General features: G+C 37.8%; 1 long non-coding RNA gene and 2 pseudogenes across 1 annotated transcript in view; 1 reads left to right on the forward strand and 2 right to left on the reverse strand.

The window, feature by feature from the left end:
- Positions 1-12,621, reverse strand: part of LOC141416841 (uncharacterized) — a 451,556-nt gene that overhangs the window by 84,546 nt on the left and 354,389 nt on the right. The window lies entirely within an intron of this gene.
- On the reverse strand, positions 2,380-3,604 carry LOC109677429 (transcription factor 7-like 2 pseudogene; annotated as a pseudogene).
- On the forward strand, positions 4,565-6,969 carry LOC141416503 (fatty acid desaturase 3 pseudogene; annotated as a pseudogene).

Raw genomic sequence — 12,621 nt, forward strand, 5'->3', positions numbered from 1 at the left:
CGTTGTCTGGAGTAAGTGGTGTGTCTATTCAATGACCTGACATGACGGAAATATTTCTGAGTGCTTCATAGAGGTCATTCAACTGCCAAAGTCTAATTAAAATCAGATGAGTGTGAGTTATTAAAGTTATGACCTGATAGTCTTTTTCCACTAGCTAGTCTGCTGAATCCTTATGGTTCAGGGGGCCTTGACATCTGTGTTGCCATTTTCTTCTTCAGTTACTACTGATGTAGTTTCAACAGAGTGAAATGAATGTCGATCTGCCTTGGATGCTTTAGAAGTTAATTTGATTTTGAACTTCAGACTTTAACTCTATGAAGCAGAAGTGTCAGAAATAAACACACATTTATGTATTCTTGTGTGATGATTCAGGTCATCAGTGCTATACTTAGATGTATAAATCCACAAAACAACTCAATTCTCAATTTGCAACTACAGAGTGTCAAGTGGAAAATAGATCCTAAAACATAAAATCTAGGGCTTTCAAAACCTCAGCTGCTTTGACATGATATAGACAAAATAACAAAATGAAAAATGTCTTTTAAAAAAATATTGGATGCAATTAAAAATTAAAGAATTAACCAAATTTTAACTTATGTATACTCAACTGTTTATTTATGTTATCTCTTTTATATAATTATGTTATCTTTTTTCTCTGCACATACTAAATTATTTTTATTAATCCAGAATGGCATGCTACAGATACTGTACAGCATGAACATTTATTCATTACAAAAATGGCTTCCAAACCATTAAAAATGAACTTGAAATAAGAGCATGAAACGGAAGAGTAACATCACAACTATTAGGAAACATTCAAAGTATTCACAAAAAATTTTATAGTTAACATTCTAATAAACCAGACAGTTTTACAATCGCTTCATGCCAACTACCATGGCACTGAATTAACAGGTTTCAGCTCTATACAGCATTTTGCAACATCAACATGCCTAGGTTTTTATTTTGTTATTATTCTTAATTTCACTACCTACTTTATGTCATATGCGTACATAAAAGCGGCTGCTGGTTTTTTGTTTAAGAGTTATCTAATAGGCTGAATTTTGACCCGTAAGGATTTGTGCCTCTTTATTTAAAATGCTTTCTGGATAATCTGCTACCAAACACATTTTGTTATAGGTGACATTAAAACTACATGCAAATCTACCTATATGACATCACAGCAAAACATGATGAACAGAAAGTTCAGCATCAAAGTAGGGAGAAAACTAAAGTCACAGAGAATTTTGGCACATAAAGTTTTGCACACTGTCAGTCCCTGTCCTAAGGGCACAAGGCATTTGGCTAGGAGTTCATGGGAGAAACGGGCAGTTTCCACTCCTGCTCAGACAGCATCTAAAATTCCCTCTCTAGCGTTCAAGTCTTGTTGTCCTTAATGGCTTTTAAATCAACTTTGTTAATGCTACTGAATCTTAATACAGCAATTAATGTCCATTTGGTAGTATCTGGGTTTCATACAGGAAAAAAAAGTTAAAAAGGGAAACAAAAAAATATATACACATTGTTTATATAAACTTAAAAACCTTGTACAAATGAGTTGTTATATATAAGATGCTTATGCTAAGGGAAAAAACTTTATACAGTTTCAAGAAAAATATTTAAAAAGGGACAACATACAGGTATGACAAGCAACCTCTAAAGCAATAAATATTAGTGGTCCAACAGCTCTGTGATTCCATTAAATGCTGAATAGCACCCCTTTCCCCCAAAAAGAACAACACCACAGAACAAGGTATATTAACACATCTTAACCCTTTGTTTCTGTACATTTAAATGATAACACGTAACATCACAATAAAAGTTGTTTCACACAGAAAAAAAAGGCAGTGGCACTGCATTCATTGTGTCCTTGTGGTTTAAAAAACAGGTTTAAAATGATTGGTTTGCAAGTTCATATTTAATACAAATAATGCAGAAACAACTTCTTCTGGAGGGCTGCTACAAAATTGCTTCTCTCTTTTTTTTCTTTTGTTTTTTAATCAGTCTTTTAAAACTTAGCTATCCAAACTATGTAACAGTTATGTATATATATATATATATATACACATATATATATATGTATGTATATATTTAATGTATGTATATATTTATGTTATATATATATATTTTTTTTTAACACTACAAAGACTTTAAACAGATGTTGATAAAAATTTCGGTAGAATCATGAGGTTGTTCTCTCATCTACATATTTAAAAGGAGATATTAAAATAAGAATGGGTCATATATTGACCAATGAACTAGATAAACATCAACTCATGTAGCCATGTGGCACAAAATTAAGAGTACAAAACAAAAGTTTTCAGAGTGGAGTGAGGGTCAAACCAAGAACCTGGAAGACAACACTTAGGGCTGACTCTAAAGCTATTCTAACGACTTGGTTATGAGGCACAGAGTTTGGGGCTGGATCCCAGCCAGTGAGTTGTGGAAATATAAGGAAGATGTTGATGGCTGTGCGAGAGATGAGGAGGGGAAGATGCAAGGCAGCAGGTGGCAGGTCCAGGGCCCCCGTTGGGACAGAGGGCAGAGGACTTGCCATGGGCGGCCTCGGCCAGCAGGAGCACAGGTGGTGGAGGCATCATGGACAGGTGGGCCAGGGGGTCAGGCTTCAGGGACAGGGACAGAGGCTGTGTCTGTTCAGTCTGTGACTTGGCGTCTGGCGTGGGGAGCCTAGTAGGTGCAGGGACCAGGGTGGCGAGTCTAGTATGCGTCCATCTGAGGAGGGTGGGCTGAGGCAGGGTTTGCACCATAAACTCTGTGGGTCAGCTGGAACAGAGCCCGACACTTCTTTGGGGTATTTGCATCTGCAGGGGCCTCACCAGTTTGTCTGTTGATCAAGGCACTCAGCCACGACCTTGGCTCTCATTTCTTTCATATACAACATGAACGCATTAAGGGGCTTCTTTATGTGGGGCTTCTTCTTTTCTTCTTCCTTTTTGGAGGCCTGATGCTTTGAGCTATGGAGTAAGCTGACGTCACTCTGTGAGGATTCCTGTTTGACTGTTGCTGTGACTATGGTACCGTGGGGTATGTCTGTTGTGTGTAGAGTACGATGTGGTGGAACCATGTGGAGAGGGAACCTAGAAGACAGAAAGCTGGACATGGAAGCATTGATGGGATAGGGCTGTCTGAATCCTCCTGTTGTGATTGGGTACTCTGGTTGACCTTGCTGTGGTACTAACCATCCTAACGGATGGGGGATTTGTCCTATGGTTCTGGGTGATAGCGGTTAATATGGAGATATGTCTGGAGGGTGCAAAGGCCATGGGATTCCTGTTTTGGGGTCCAAGTCAGCTGGTAAGTGGGGAGGTGGGTTCCCTGGGGTGAAGTGTTCATTGCTGTAGGTGATGAGAGGCGTGAGTGGGTGAACAGGATGGGGGTACTGTACCACTGTCACCACTTTGTTCGTGACAATGTGCACTGGCGATGGTGAGTGGTCATCCTTTAGGGCTTGTCTGCTCTGGAGGCTCCCTGCCTGGACACCAAGTAGAGGCCATTTCATCTAAAGATAGGTTAAGGCGGTGGGCGAGAGAGATCCCTTGGGGAAGTAAGGGCTCCTGAGGTCGGGAATCATGATGAAGGACTAGCCAGGATAAAGTGGCCCCTTAAAGAGCCCTCCATCTTGCCTTTTGGCGGCTTCCTCCAAACTCTCCCGGGATTTATCCTGGAACCTTTTGGAGCGAAGTGGAGGCCTTCTTTCTGCCTCGGAATCAGAGGAGCTATTCTGATTCGTTTCTGATTCATTGCCTGGAGACGACTTTACATCAGCGAAGTCCCTCTCTGCAAAGTTGTCCCAGCTCTACTCCTCCTGCACACCCTACTCTTTGAAGGAAATCTAATTATGTTATCTTTCTGCCCAGTTCCAATCACTAACAACTTGAAATCCCCAATTAAATCTGTCTGCCTTCTTACTTGGAAAACCTCACTATGACTAAATTGTCTTAAGGTTTTTATTAATATAGAAACCTGATTTGAAGTTATGGTGACCATTAAGAAGTTTTTTCTCAGTTAGATCTTAATTGTAATGAAAACCAGCACCAATACTTTAAAAAAGTCAGAATTTTACAAATTTATGGCCAATTTTTATCTTGAAAAAATAAATTTGACATCTCAAAATATTCTAAAGAGTAAATTTGTTTCCATGAAGTTATTCATTTTGTTCTTTTATTATTGACCTCTACTAATAAATGATACTCACTCACTCTGATAGAAAATTATTCTCATTTCACAATAATTACCTTGCCATAAACTAAGAAAGTCTTAGTCCATAAAATATATTTAGTTACAATATATTTTTTGAATATTATACAATACTTTTGCAATTGCCCAAAAGGTTTATATCTATCAAAATGGGATTATGATATTCCTGAGTGACTTAATTTTCCAAGTATTTTTATTGCACAATATTCATTCATTCATTTTCAAAATATGTCTTGAAGATCTCTTAAATACCAGGCACTGTTCTATGCAGAATAGATGTAGTAACTAAAACAATAAAGTCCCTATGCATCATTGGCTTTATATTATGAACGAGGGAAGGTAGATAATAATGGGTAAATAGAGTCTAGTAATTTTATGCTAATTGTTTTGGAGAAAAACACAATAGGGAAAACTGGCTAAAGATAGTCAGATGGGCTGAGGTTCATATTTTATATTATGTAGTCAAAATGTTCTCATTAAGAGAAAGAATTAACACTAATTTTATAGGGAAAATAGAATGGAAATAATTAGCTATGAAAGAAAATTGGCTCATAGAGTAAATGAAATGCTAGTAGCATAAGGGATTGGAGAGGCTAAGAGCAGCCTAGGGCTGCAATGGAGCATACAGCGAAGAGTCCAGCTAACTTCCAAGACTGAGTGAGATCCAGTCCTTGCTGGAAAGGGCATGTGTATGGCTTGTCTCATGGCAAAGAAGTCACTATGGAGCCACACCAGAGGAATTTGCTTGAAATCTGTCCTCAAGGTCTTGAGCAAATTTTTTCATTCAGAGACATCTAACAACAGGCACTGAACTGAAGAATCACTTGAGCAGAGTTCTGAGGAAAGTTACTGTTTTCTGGGTATGGCAGGTGACCTTGCTGGTGTTGTAGAGATGAGTTGTGCACAGTAGAAGGATATGCTTCTGCATGGTCCAAAACAAACACAAAATTCACTAGCACAAGGCAGTGCATAGAAAAGCATCCCAGAACCAGGAAGCAAAACTCTTTCCTCTTGCTACATCTCTCCAGTTATCTCTATTAACAAACTGTCCCTTTTCACAGATTACTCAACTAATAATGGTTTGAAGCTTAAAGCAATAACTGACAGACATGTAGAAAAGAATCATGAAAATTTGTTCTGATGAAGTGAAGACCCTGAAGAAATAAGAGAGTAGGTTATGCACATATCTACGGAAAGAGCATTCCAGAGAGATGAAGCAAGTGTAAAATGGCATAACTCAAGAATGTGTTTCACATATTGTGACATAACAAGGATGTCAGTTTTTCTGGAGCAAGCAAAAGGAGAAAGATGTAGTTGAATATGACTTCAGTCAAGTAGCAGGAGCAGAAGTAAGACTAAATAAGGAATATGTGTTTAATTTTCACTGAAAAGAGAAGCAGGTTTCTCTTGGTGTCTTGCTTCGACCTCACCATCATCCCGGGGCCCCAAGGACTTTTACATGCAGCAGTGGGTGGGAGACAGGGGAGCCTCTGCCCATCTTCTGCTGGGAGCACATCTGTCGGCATGACCTGCCAGGCAACAAGTGGCTGGACATTGAGCACAACATCAGCTGCTGGGTGCAAAGGCACCCAAGGGGCAGCCGCCTCATCGGCCACCACAGTGCAGAGGCCGCCAAGGATGCTTTCCATGCCTTCCACCAAGATCTCCATTTTGTGCACAAGTTCCTGTGGCCCCTGCTGATAGGAGAACTGGCCCCAAAGGAGCCCAGCCAAGATGGAGCTCAGAATACCCAGCTGATCAAGGACTTATGAGCACTGTGCCAGATAGCCAAATGCATGAAGCTGAGGCTGATCCCATCTTCTTTGCTCTCCTGCTGGGCCACATCCTAGTTATGGAAGTGCTGGGCTGACTCATCGTCTACCTCCTGGGCTCTGGCTGGGTGTCCAGCACTCTTGTCACACTCATCATGGCCATCTGTCAGGCTCAGAACTGGTGTCTGCAGAAGGACCTGGGCCATGCCTCCATCTTCAGGAAGTCCCGGTGGAACCAGGAAGCCCAGCAGTTTGTGATGGGGCTGCTGAAGGACTTCTCTGCCCACTGGTTGAACTTCTGCCACTTCTAGCACCATGCCAAACCTAACATCTTCCACAAGGATCCGGATGTGACAGTGGCACCTGTCTTCCTCCTAAGGGAGTCATCTGTGGAGTAAGGCAAGAAGAAACACAGATACCTACCCTACAGCCACCAGTACCTGTACTTTGTCCTGATTGGCCCATCACTGCTCACCCTGGTGAACTTTGAAGTGGAAAATCTGGCATATATACTGGTGTGCATGCAGTGGACAGACTTTTTCTGGACCACCAGCATCTACTCCTACTTCTTCTTGTCCTACATCACCTTCTACAGTGTCTCTGGGGCACTCCTCCTCTTTGTTGCTGTCAGGGTCCTGGAGAGCCACTGGTTCATGTGGATCATGCAGATGAACCACATACCCAAAGAAATTGGCTATGAGAAGCACCGGGACTGGGCCAACTCTCAGCTGGCAGCCACTTGCAACGTGGAGCCCTCACTCTTCATTGACTGGTTCAGCAGGCACCTCAACTTTCAGGTCAAGCACTATCTCTTCCCCACAATCCCGAGGCACAGCTACCACAAGTGGCCCCTCTGGTCAAAGTACTGTGTGCTAAGCACGGCCTGTATTATGAGGTGAAGCCTTTTCTCACTGCCTTGGTGGACATCATCAGGTCCTTGAAGTCTGGCAATGTCTGGCTGGATGCCTACCTCCACCAATGAAGGCAGCATCTGCCTGGGCAGAGAAGGGATAAGGGCCAGGGCCCCAGCAATCACTGAGCCACCCCAGGTAAGATGTACAGTCCCACCCTCACCCCACCATGGTGTACCCTGCCTGCCCACCTGGTCCTGTCATCTTCCCCAGTCAGCAGCACTATGGCTGTAGCTCTGTGCCCAACAGGACCAGGGGCAGAGGGAGGGTACTCAAAGCCACATGGTGAGCACAGCATCTTTTCCAAGTATAAAAACCAACTTAGGTATATTTTAAAAAAAGAAAAGAAGCAATTCAATAGTTTCTAACAGAGAATTAATTAAGATGGTATCTGTTCAGATACCTGATTACTTTGTTGAAAATAGAAAATGTAAGTGGAAATGGTGGTCGGTTGTCAGTATTCTAACTCACATGTACAGGTACACACATACAATGATGATACCACAGAAACAGAATGAAAAAATATGCACAGGTTTAAAGAAAGTGCTATTGTATTTTGTAAAAGAAAGTAAGTGTTAAAGATAACTCCATTTTGGTCTTACTAAGTAGACAAATAGAATTGTGAATTCTGAATGGGAAGACAAGATGTTTTGAATGGAATCAGTTTTCTTTTTACACATCCTGATTGATAAGTCTATCTGTAGAGATACCTGGAAGTTATCAACTGTGATAAATTTGTTTGGTTCAATCAGAATTTTCATGATTGTCCTTTTTGTGCAATAGCATTATAATTATAGGTGACCTTTAATAGTGCTATTTAGTGAATGTGACTATATGAAAGGCTGATTATCAGATAAATTCCAGAAAGAAGAATGTGTCAGTCACAATAATGTAGAAAAAACCATTTTTTCTTTCTGTTTTAAAATTATTCATATTTTAAAATAGAAATTATCATTATATGCATCAATGTTGATGGAAATAAATGAGTAGAACAAAAAATATGATTTGACATGGGAGGCATAAATCTAATGAAATTTTATACACAAAAATGCTAACATAAAATGCAAACGTGTTAAATTTCTTTCCATTGCTTTTTGATGACATGAGGTGTTTGAGAAGAGAGGATTATAATGTGGGGAAATTTGGGGGAAAGTGAACAATGTAACTAAACATTAAGGTTGCAGAGCAGCACCAGATTGCTGCTCTGTCTTCAGTTGACACACATTGTTCTCTAGATAAATTTTTTTATCAATGAAGAAGGAGAGAAAGAGGAGAGTTATCTTATCAGAACTGGCTTTTCCTTTTTTCAGTAAATAAAATATATAGAAAAAGAGAAAAAGGTCAAAATCATTTCCACAGCAGAAATTGTATTCATAGATTGCTGAAAATAAATAAATAAAAGGTAGATGAATAAGAAAGAGAGGATGACAAAAAAAGTAGTTAAAGTGTAGTTAAGTAGTCTGGTCTTATTTATTTATTTATTTTGGCATTAAGATGATTTTGTTTTTCTTGGACATTTTTAAGAGAATGATGACAATTACTAAGAATGCATAAAGATTTATGTAAAAAAGAATGAAGGCAAGGGTTAATTTTGAGACCAGAGTTGAGTATTTGAGGTCAAGAAATTTTCAAAAAGTAACATAGATGAATGTTTTAGTGTGATAAATGGCTCTTACTGAAAAGGAGGACACTAGGATTACATTATGAAGAAGGAGCAGTTGTGAGTAATAATAAGACTTCAGGTACCACCATGGAATTTCTGGATAGATAAGTCAGAACAGATAAAATGACCATTTCTGTAGAGTCCACAAAAACTGAGAAGTTCATTTATTGATAGACTCATTACTGTTGATATTAAAATCATAAAAAGTTATGAAAAGAATACATTTTGAAACCAGTACTCTAAGTTTTTAAATTATGAAATTGTGGACAGTGGGCTTTGCTTGCAATCCTGTAACTGGAACAGAAGCTCCTGCAGGTTATTCTTGAGGATGAAGAAGTTTAAGTATTTACTACCTTAAATGATTCATATGCAAACCAATGGTCTTTGATTTTTATCAAAATTTTTGTATTTGAATAAATCAAAGAAGTGGGAAGTGGATGTGTTTTTGAGAGATAGCTATGTGATGTCATAAGCATATGAAAACACAGATATACATCCAAACAGGAACAATGAGATTCTTTGACTTTCTTTGGTGGTGGTGTTGCATAGATGCATTTTTTCCAATTCTTTCAGTTTATCAATAAAGTTAAATACCAATTAATGTTTAGTAGAAATGAATGGGAAATGTGGAAGGACACAGTGATGGAATTCTGTGCCTGAATTTCTGCTTAAAATCGACCCTTCTTACACTTGCTAGGTTTCTCTCTTTTAATTTCTGCATTTTTGCCTCTAAAAATATAGATTTACACTTAAAATTCTGCCATTTTAAATTAGAATTTTAAGTTGAAATGCATCATTCTGTCATTTTATTGGAAACATATATATAGCATATATATATATGATATACAGTAGTCCCTACATATATAGGCTATATATATATACATATATATATATAGATATATATACATATATACACACACAATGGATAGATATACTATGGCTATCATATATATATACATATATACATGATATATATGTATATACATATATGTATACATATATGAGGGCAGAAAAGCTAATCCAATTGCATTAGAAGTTTAGTGTTAAAGTCATTTTAGACAGTAAATACTAAATTCTTATTATGGAACTTACATTTTCATGATGTTGAATTTAATTTAATGATTGCTGTTACTCATGAATAATTTAAATAACTTAAGCTACCAAAGAATGAAAAGTGTAAATCAGTGAGAAGTCATGCCCTGAAATACGTGTTCCTCTTTAATCCAAAACAATGTGATAATCCAGGGTCTCTGGTTTAGAATTTTCCTTGTCACTCACTGAGTGTGTCATCCTTGGCAGTTATTTACCTCTCTTTGCTTCACTTTTGTCATGTATAAACTAGAAATCATTGCTGTTTACCTCATCCAGTTGTTACAAGGAAAAAGTTGTATAAAATATTTATATTTCTTACAATAAAGATAATGTTATTGTTAGAATTCCATTAATATTAAATTTCACAGCAATCTTTCCAACAGATATTCATTCCTATTATTGTATCATGCAGCTGATAAAATTATTTAATTATTAACGATTTATGTAACTTGAATACTGTCACATACACTGTGAGTGTTTGTGAGTGCCATCACAAAGCTGTGAGTGTGCAAGATTCAAAGTCAATTCTGGCTTACTCCAGTCTCTGCTGTGTTATGACACTACTGTGTGCTCCCATCTTCGTGTTCCCATAGTCATAATGTACTTTCACTTAGATTATGACTCAGATGTGAAAACTGAAATCTTCACATTATGTTTAGGCAATTTTAAGAACATGGAAAAATTTAGAAAAAGAAAAAAGTAATAAAAAGAGAGAGCTCCTAAATATACAAGTTTAAAAATTGTAATGTGTGATATTTAAGCTGGGAATCGATGAAGCATATATGTTAACAAGCTTTAAATATGACTGAGTGTTGCTGAAGGTCGTCAGAAAATATACCAGATAAGCTCTCATTTACAAAATATGAGGTGAGATAAGATCTTAAAAAGGAAAGAAGTGGAAAAGTGAGCCAGTGAAAACTCAATGCACTTAAAGCAATGTTTAGTAATACATGAGTAAAATGAATTTGTGAATGTATATTTCAAGAGAAAGCCTATAATCAGATCTAAAAAGGTGATTTGGAAATAATATTCAAAGATCTCAACTTGCATCTATATTCAGGATGTATCTTCATGTTTTAAGAATGTGGATTTTAATTTTTTTTAATTTATATTTTAAAGGTTACATAAAACATTTATATTGAGCATAAGGCCAGGTGTGGTGGCTCATGTCTATATTACAAGCTACTCAGGAGGCAAAGACTGTGAGCATCATGGTTCAAAGCCAGCCTAGGCAACATATTAATGAGACTTCATCTCTATTAATAAGTTTGGTTTGGTAGTTCATGTCTGTAATCCAAGCTACCTGGGAATTATAAATAGGATGACTATAGTCCAGGCTGGCCTAACAAAATTGAGAGACATTATTTAAAATGTATGGCCTACAGCATCCAGGGAAAAGGTGGCCACCCCTGCAGTGTTCCTGCTGTTATGGCTGGTGTGATGCTTGAACACATCAGTAGTCAGGTCTTTTCGAAGCTTGTGAGGTCCCTGTTCAGGTAAATGGCGTCGAAGTTTGCTATACCACTGCTCTTCATTCTGCTGTGTCTGAACAGAATAAATGGGCAAAGGTAGAAAAGGAGATACTGAGAACAACACAACTCCTGAAGGACCTCAAATTGTCTACCTCTGTTCAGAAAGCCAAGATTAAGTGTCCCATTAAAATGAAAAGCTGGGGTTTGAATTCAGAACCACATTCTACCACTTGAACCCTTTTTTGTGTTGGGTATTTTTGAGACAGGGTGTTGTGAACTATTTGCCCAGGCTGGCCTCAATCATGAACCTCTTGTTCTCTGCCTCTCAAGTAGCTAGGATTACACTGGCACCCATCCCTTGTGATGTTTTGATACATGTATATACGATAAAATGTTTTTGTGAAAATATTTAAAATTTTTTAAAGATAAAAATAAAACAGAAATTTATGAATAAATGAAATATGAAAACCTTCTTCTGGAAAATGCTCACTAACTCTACACAACAGGGTTATGAATTGTCAAATTTAGCTTACTAATGAAAGATATGAACGCTTACAATTAGAAGTGCTTTAGAATCAGAAATATTAGTCAGTGCTTCAGCATAAGATGGAAAGTACGTAGCTACATTTTTAATAGGACCAACAAAAAACTCAGTAAGTTCTTACTGGGACAAATTATGCAATATTCACAAAGAGGAGGGCTGTGTTAATAAAATCAAGAGCAGTTTTAATACATTGCTTAAAAGTTAGAAGATCAAAGTGCAGTATTTGGGGAACTTTCCACCTATCACTGAATTTGAAAGGGATAGAATTTTTTGGCCATATTCTAGTTTACCAAGTCATAATTCTTTCAATTATGATAATGACAAGCATTTATATAAGGTAATACATGATCATGATAAATACAGTACTTTTACCCCATGGACTATTCTTATTTGTGATTTAGCACAAGAAGCAACCATCCTCTCTCACTAAAAATTCATTCTTTCAACATCATGGGGTTCAGAGCATGCTATCCTCAAACCTGGTTCCTTGTATTGAACTGAGAAAGGCAGGCACAAGAAGGACTTTCTGACCTTGCTACACCCAGAGGAAAGTGGAACCATTACCTTGGAGATGGGGGATACAGAGGAGCCATAGCTAACATTGTTCATGAGCCTGAGTTCTTACCCAGTAGCATCCCTTTGTACCTGCCACATTTTTGTACATCTTTCTCCTCTTCCTCAAATCTAGTGTAAAGACAATTATGCTTATGACTTTCCAGGTCTTTGTTTTCTTATGGATTCTCCTGTGTTATGGAAAACTTCCACAATATTAATGTACAGGCTTGTCTCTTGCTAATCCTTTTGTCACTTTCAACCAAGAACCTAAAAGAGTAGAGGGAAAATAATTTTTCTTTCCCTATAGTTTCTGGCAACAAATATAAAATACAATCCAGAGGGATACCTTGTTTATTTGGAGGCAGAAGTTCTAAGATCTCTGACTAAGGCAGTCAAG

The sequence above is a fragment of the Castor canadensis genome, chromosome 14 (genome assembly GCF_047511655.1).
Source record: "Castor canadensis chromosome 14, mCasCan1.hap1v2, whole genome shotgun sequence".
In the NCBI taxonomy this organism is placed as follows: domain Eukaryota; kingdom Metazoa; phylum Chordata; class Mammalia; order Rodentia; family Castoridae; genus Castor; species Castor canadensis.